The sequence below is a fragment of the Citrus clementina genome, unplaced genomic scaffold, assembly GCF_000493195.1.
Source record: "Citrus clementina cultivar Clemenules unplaced genomic scaffold, Citrus_clementina_v1.0 scaffold_9, whole genome shotgun sequence".
Taxonomy (NCBI): domain Eukaryota; kingdom Viridiplantae; phylum Streptophyta; class Magnoliopsida; order Sapindales; family Rutaceae; genus Citrus; species Citrus x clementina.
The window spans coordinates 15,952,697-15,960,747 of NW_006261964.1; the positions used below are offsets into that span (position 1 = coordinate 15,952,697).

An 8,051-nucleotide genomic window follows, 5' to 3' on the forward strand; every position below is an offset into this window, starting at 1 on the left:
GACGCCGACTCTTGCGCCTACGGTCTAGTTTCGCTAACCCTAAGCTAACAAAACAATTCGAGGATAACAAGTTAGTGGAAACACCATACGTATATTTTTGCTTTTTAAAGTTTTTTATTAGTATTTTCGATACAATTGTTGGTATGATGAAACAGTTTTGAAGGAAAATTGGATTCAATCAATTTCCTCGACCCTTTGAAACCATTGAAACTAACAAGTTGAGATAATGTTGACTCGCCAAAGATTAGGTGGATTGGGATTCTCCGTGCTTTATTGTGATCTTTTGATTTATCGAGAATGGCAGCAGCCTTTGGATTTTGGTATTAATTGAGGTTGCGAATTTGACAGCCATGGTTGTAGACTTTTTGGCTTGTATTGTGATTTTAAATGTTTTGATTGATATTGCAGTCTCTGCTAGTGTAGCAAAATGCTACTTCTGCTATGAAATTCTTTTTGTGTTCTTATGTTCAATAAACTACCATTCGTTCCCATTAAAAGAAATTAAGATTGATAATACAATCTTAACTAAAAAATTAAGATGGATATTTTTTTTTGTTTATGTTGTTATAGGTTTATAAAGAATCTTAGAATGTGCATCAATGCTGATGGCTACAAGTTTATGTTGAAGACTTAAAATTAATTTAATTTGTCATATGAAATTTGATCATTTGTAATTATGTTGAAGGCTTAGAATTATTATGTTTTTATTTATGTGGAGGTTGTTAAAATTTGATCACTTGTAATTTTATTTAAAATATGGAATTTAATCATTTGTAATTTTATTTCTAAATATGGAGGTTGTTAGAATTATTAATTTAAAAAAAAAGAATTGAAATATTCAAAAATTATTATTTAAAAAAATGGAGATCAGGTCCCCGCTTTAATCCCCGTTCAATTTGGGGATTTTTGGGGACAAACAAACTATCCCCTATTATAATTTTTTTGGAATGGGGTGGGTTCGGGGGATAGCTTCCAAATCGGGTTTGGGTTTAGAACACAAATACACGGTTTTCCTTTTTTGTCTTTTTCAAGCTTTGAGTGTAAAATTCAGTTTTATATTGCTTTGATATGGATTTACTTTTTATTATTGTAGTTTCTTATTGGAAAGACACTGTTGATTTGTTGAGTCAAAAAGATGCTTGCCGGAGTGAAGTTCATGCCTCGCGATCAAGTTGATAAAGTAAAGTTTGTTACTTTTTAATGCTATATCTAGCTTGTGAAATTTTTTATTTTGCTTATAATTTTAATTATGTATCTGCTAACTCGATTATTTGTTTTTAGGCAGAAGATGAAAAGTTGGATGCAAAGGGAAGGAAATCAAGTAGTAGGAAGGAAAAGCTTAGGAGAAAGAAGAAGGGTTCAAGTTATGGTGGTAGTTCGGATGATGATCTTGAGAGAATAAAGAAACGGTCGAGAAGAAGCAAGAACTGGTACTCGTTGGATGAACATTCAGTAAGTGAAAGTGAAATTGATAGTGAGGACAGTTATGACCGAGATGAAAGGAAATATAGGAGTGGAAAAAAGAAGAGTAAGAGAAGTACTGATAAAGGTTCAAGAACTGGTAGGAAACATTATTCTTTTGAGAATTATTCTTCATCTGGTTCAGACTATGAGGACCAGAAAGGAAGCAAGGGGAATAAAAAGAAAAGGAATAAGGAGAGACGGGATAAAGATGACATTGTGGATGGCTTGTCTGGTATGCATTTTGCAGTGATTTTGTTTTTAAGTTTTTTTTTTTAAATTGTATTCAATCTTATCATGTTCATTTGATCCAAATTTTGTACGTTGCTATATATGACAATAGAGGATCAAAATCTTTTAAGGAGAATGAAATTGTGAGAAAGGAAATGGGTTAGAGTATATGCTGAGGCCTGCAGAGAGGACAACAAGAAACAGACGAACCTCCTTATGAGGAGGTATGCTGTCAATTTGTTCTTACTTCCTTCTAGTTGCAATCTATTGATCATCTTTCATCTAGCCTTTCTTTATCCTCGTCTACTTTTTATTCTGAATTGTTGTTGCATCTGGCTACAATTGGTTTTTTGGAGTAGCTTTTGTACTGGACCCGTTTTAGATATCTTTACATGTGCATGTCTGATTCCTATGGAAAACATATTTGCTAGATGCCTTTATGTCTACATGATTGTCATGTGACTGCATATAACTTTATATTTATTTCTTCCAATTTGTTAACATGAGTGTTCTGTTTGTTGTCATTTAGTCTACATGATTGTTTGTTGACTCCACATTGTTTGCTATGTCTGCCAAATGCCAAAGGTGAATATGAGGGAGTTGAATCCTTATCTGAAGGATAATGGAAGTGGCTATCCAGAAGATGAAAATGGGAATGAAGGTAGCGGAGAGCAACTTTTGTCTTCCTCACTTGTTGGCGATGGTGGTGCAAGCTGGAGACTTAAAGCTTTGAAGCGTGCCTAAGAGTAGGCAGCTCAAGAAGGACGACGATTTGATGAGGTATACTACTATGCCTTTCAAATTCGATCAAGCATTACCAATATGAATTTTGCTCTTTATTCATTTAAATGGTTCAGGTTGTGGAAGAGCGTTGGGGTTCTCTTGGTCAACTAGCTATATTTGCCACATCTCACAGGGATGCACCATCGCGTGCTCATTTACATGCCATAAAAAATAGAAAAAGCGGACTAACTGAAGATTGTCAAGCAGGTGCCGAAGATCAAAAGGAAAAAGATACTCAGAACGTAACTGCAACAATTGATTTTCTCTCTCTCTCAATGATTTTGTGGTTTTGTAATTTGGATTGAAATACTTAAAGATATATTCTGATTGAGAAACTGAAATTTTCCCAACACATTGGATTTTTGTGATTGTGATCCTTAGACCTCCAATATAGATTACCTAAGGGATGTGTCTCTTCGGCATCCTGATATGAGAGCCCCTAAAGCTCGTGATTCATTGTCTTGGGCAAAGCGAAAAGGTCAACATATGTCTGCTAGAGATGCTAACATTGTCTCTGATGCATTCTCTGGCTTAAATAAGTTTGAAAATGATGGAATCATGTGTGAATTCAGTCGTCAGCAGTAGGGGTGGGCATTTTACCCGACCCGACCCGATCCGACCCGACCCGACCCGACCCGATAAATTTCGGGTTCGGGTCGGATCGGGTCGGGATCGAAACCCGATCGGTTTGAAATTTACAAACCCGATCGGGTTGTGATCGATTCGGGTCAAACCCGACCCGATCCGAATACCCGATCGGGTTCTTAAAAAAAAAAAAAACGTACTGACCCGAATTGATCTGATTTCAACCGACCCGAACTGACCCGAACTGACCCGAACTGACCCGAATTGACCCGAATTGACCCGAACTGACCCGAATTGACCCGAATTGACCCAAACTGACTCGAATTGACCCGAATTGACCCGAACTAACCCAAATTGACCCGAACTCAATTCTACCCATTTTAAATTCAACCCGATCCAACCCGAACATAACCCGAATTAATGACCCGACCCAAACCGACCCGAATATAGTTCGGGTCGGTTCGGGTGGGGTCATTAATTCGGGTTATGTTCGGATTGTTCTTTGTCTAACCCGAACAACCCGAAACCCGATCGGGTTGACCCGAACCCGATTTTGCCCACCCCTAGTCAGCAGGGTAAAGATCCTGGTGGTCCCGTTGATTCCCATCTTAATGATGAGGGCAATGTTGAGTCAGAAGTGGTGTTATATGAAATAAAAGTACCTAGCGAAAGTACTGTTATGATTGAAGAGGGACTGGGTGCCAACAACCTAGCTGCTAAGGCAAAGTAACTGCGTTTGAAAGGAAAGCATGAAGAAGCTGAAAAACTTTTGGTATGACAATATTTTTTTTAACTTCTCTCCTGTCTTATTTGCATTTGGGGTGATAGGTGTTAAACCCATCTGAAGGTTATCCAATTTGACAGAAAAGAATTAAAAGTGTCAAGTGAATTTGTCATAAAAAAAATTTACTATTTTTCTAGTGCTATCTTTTGCGGAACTTTAAGATAGCAGGATAAAGCTTTTTTTGAAGCTCCTGGTCAGGTCTTTTCATTTGCATTCATCTGGAGATTGGTCTATCCACCACCCTAACCCTTTTCACGAATAGGCTAAAAAGTCTTTACAGCCGCTTGGCTGTTTTGCCAATCTTTGTTGTTCCATCCACTGCCAACTTTGCCAAGTGCGACCAACAAAGTGTTGGCTCCACTGGCAATGGAGTCCCCTTAAGTGGCTTGGCTAGGTTTGCTCCTCAGTTCGAGTCGTAGGGAAGTCGCCTTTGTTGAGAGAACATGTGCCTCCTGGTTCGAGCGGGGACTTCTAGTCTGGGTTGTGGTACGGGCTTAAAGGTGCCTCCCACAGTTGAGGCCCTTCCCAGAATACCTCGTGGTTAAAACCAAAAAAAAAAAAAAAAACTTTGCCAAGTGCTTCTTGTTTCTTTGAAGGAGAATATCGTAGGGACTTTTGCAATACTCTAGTTATTAAGGAGTTTATTTTATTTTATTTTTATTTTTTATGTTGATTTGTATAATCTCCATGATGTTCTACCTCAGTCTTTCTTATGCTTAAACTGAATTTTCTTTAACTTCTAATTGAAAAATCATGAAAATTATGATTTAATGTTTCTTACCATTGATATTCTTAGAGATAATTGGATTATTTCTTGCTTCCAATTTTGTCCAGTGTTCGTAGTAGGGAGATATATTAGAATTGATGTTGTGAACTCGGTTATTAGGTTTGGGACAGATATATGCATGCATAATCTTTTATTTTCAAAGAAGATCTTTGCACTTTGTACTTGGACAGCCAGCTATTAATATTGTGAGCTTCTTCTTCGTGTTTAATTGTTTTTTTTTTTAATTAGCGAGAAGTTGAGAAAATGAAGGCAAAGCAGGGTGCGCTGATAATTCTACTAAACATCAAGATGTTGGAAGCTTGGGCAGGTAATTTTGAATACTGTGATTGTAGATTCTATTCTTTTTTCTTATTTCCCTTTAAGTGTGTGAAGTTATTGAAACAGTACTGTGCTTGGTAATCATGTGCCATATTAATATTTCGGAGGAGTTTTTGTACTAATGGATATTTCATTTTTTAATTTGTAGGCATGTTATTTATGATTTGTCTGTTCGAAAAAGGAAGGATGATGATGATGCTGATCGGAATCTAGCCCAAAAGATAATGCATAATAAACAATACAGTATATCTGGTCGGGTCGATGATGAATATGATTTTGAAGAAGGTCCAAGTCAAAAGTCCCGGAAGAAGAGAGGAGCAAATGATAATAAGGGTGCTGAAAGAGCTATTGCGAGATGTATCATGACTCAACAAGAGCGCTGCCTGTTTTGCTTTGAGAATCCAAACCGGCCAAGACACCTTGTTGTGGCAATAGCAAATTTTACTTATTTGGTGTTGCCACAGTGGGAGTCTGTCGTGCCTGGTCATTGCTGCATATTGCCAGTGCAGGTAATGTTGTTTCTTTACTATAATCTATTACTTTTTTTTTACAGATAATGGGTTTTGTTTTCAGTTGAATGGTTTCCATGGTTGAACTTAAAACACATCATTTGGGGAATTTCAATATTTTGTTGGAATGGAGTCATTCTATTTATGATTCATGGCACCTGGAAGCAAATATTTATACTTAATGATGGCTGTGGGACACAGTGAATGTATGGGCATTGTGGAAAGTTTGATTAATCCCAAAGCGATTATAATTGTGAAATTTCCGTCACTTTTTTGAATAATTTAAGTTCTTACATACTGCTATCCACAATGGAAATTGTTTAATCTGAATGGGTGGTCCAGTGGTAAGGGTGAATGTAGGGTAAGATGTAAACTCATGTCTGGGTTTGACTCACACATGATGCAAAACTGTCGAACGCCAATATTATATCTTGCTGGAGGTTGCATATACTTGAGGGTTTATGTCTGTCAACCGAAAAGAAAAGGAATCCCTTTGTTCTCATACAGTTGACCTTTTATTATCATAAGGTTGACTTGATTTTAAGTTGTTCTATTCTGATTAAGAGTTTCTGCTTTTGCAGCATGAGTTGGCGACTAGAACCGTTTACAGTCATGTGTGGGATGAAATTCGTAACTTCAAGAAATGCCTTATCATGATGTTTGCCAAGCAAGAGAAGGAATTAGTGTTTCTCGAAACAGTGATGGGTTTGGGACAACAGCGTCGCCATTGTTTGATTGAGTGCAATCCGTTGCCCCAAAAAATTGCGAAACAGGCCCTTGTCTATTTCAAGAAGGTTAGATTCCGTCATTCATTCTGTCTCTCTATTGTTCTTCTGGTTCTCCTTGTCTATATTATGCTTCACTTTATTGTTAACTGTGGTTAATTTGACTGGCCTAAGTAAAGATGTTTTTGCTGCCCTTAACCTTGTGTAGGATTCCCATTTATTGCCAAATTAGTTGCACATTTATGTAAAACAAAATTGGAGGTTGGCATGGCATGTACATAGCTTGCATAATAAAGTAATGTCCCATAAAGTTCATGTTTTTGAACTGATCCTCCCATCCACATGAACACCTCTTTTTGTTTGCATGTACATGCATGTGCAATTCTTTTTGTCTCAATACATACAGTACAAGTATCTGAAATGAGCTGTTTCAGGCAATTGATGAAGCTGAAGATGAATGGAGCCAGCACAATGCAAAGAAGTTAATTGATACAAGTGTGAAGGGCTTGCGTGGTTCAATTCCAAAGGACTTTCCTTACTTCCACATTGAGTTTGGTCTAAATAAGGGTTTCGTCCATGTAATTGATGACGAAACACAGTTTAAAAGCAGCTTCGGACTAAACGTCATAAGAGGCATGCTTCGCCTTCCTGAGGAAGACATGTACCGTCGTAGGAGGCATGAATCTGTGGAGACACAAAAGCAAGCGGTTGCAACTTTTGCGCAGGACTGGGAACCGTTTGACTGGACAAAACAACTTGAATAGAAAACTGTGCAGTGGGTCTAAAGCAATTGAGGACTTCAGTTTTAACTTAAATTGATGAACTTGGCCAATGGTCTTTTATAGCCCGTTGGTAACACACATGCATAGGCTGGAGTTTCAGCAATATGTTATATTTGTAGTGTTGTACATAGTTTTTTAATCCTAGTGATATGTCATCAAATTTTTGTCCTGGGTATGGTTAATTTTATTTTCTCATCATTAATATTGATAATTTTATATCTCTACACACTTGTTAGATGCAACTTCACTTGGGGTACATAATTATGTACTTCAACTATCTAAATTCAGAATTACTTAGTCCCTTATTACGGTTACTCAAAAAGGGCTTGTCACTTGCTAGTTTTAAAAGACACAGAACCCTTGTCCTGCAAGTAAGCCTTTGCAGCCGTTGTCTTAAGGATTCCCTAAACAATATCCTATTTGGATCTGTAATCCTTAAAAATACTTATATATAAAACAGATCATAATTCCACTGCAGTAACTGACTTTTCTGAGTCTGTTTTGGATTAGGAATCCTCAAAAACATCGCTAAATATAATAAGCGGATCAACGCTTTGATAATTCAACTGCCGGCGCTGTTGGACTTGCGGGATCCATCAGATGGAGAGGGCCTCATCGTCATTAGTTCTGTATTTTCACTTTTCTCCTCTGTTTTTGCTGTTTTGAAATTTGCCTTTCAGTGATGATGAATTGAGGGGAAAAAAGAAAAAAACATGGGTTATTTTTTTTTTAAATTTCTTTGGTGGTATTTCCAAATTCCTTGTTTGTTTGTTCTCTTAAGTTACAGTTTTTTCCTTTAGATAAATAAACAAACATGTTCAATTCAAAACAGTTTTTTTTTTTTTTTTTGAAGATGATTTGTTGATTTATTTATTTATTTCTAAGATGCTCAACTCAACATAATCGAAATATATCAAATCAATTGCTAATTAATTGTTCAGGGAATCCGGTGACGATAATATTATTATGGAAAGCCTCAGCTGCATAGACCGGATATCGGATTTGCCGGAACCAATACCATATCACATTTTGTCGTTCTTGCCATTCAAACAAATGAGTTGATTCAATTTGCCTGAAATAAAGTGT

The 8,051-nt window shown here is 37.0% G+C and overlaps 1 pseudogene; it reads left to right on the plus strand.

Moving 5' to 3' along the window:
* The first annotated feature begins 1,135 nt into the window (after nucleotides 1-1,135).
* On the plus strand, nucleotides 1,136-7,183 carry LOC18033480 (annotated as a pseudogene).
* Nucleotides 7,184-8,051: the final 868 nt, after the last annotated feature.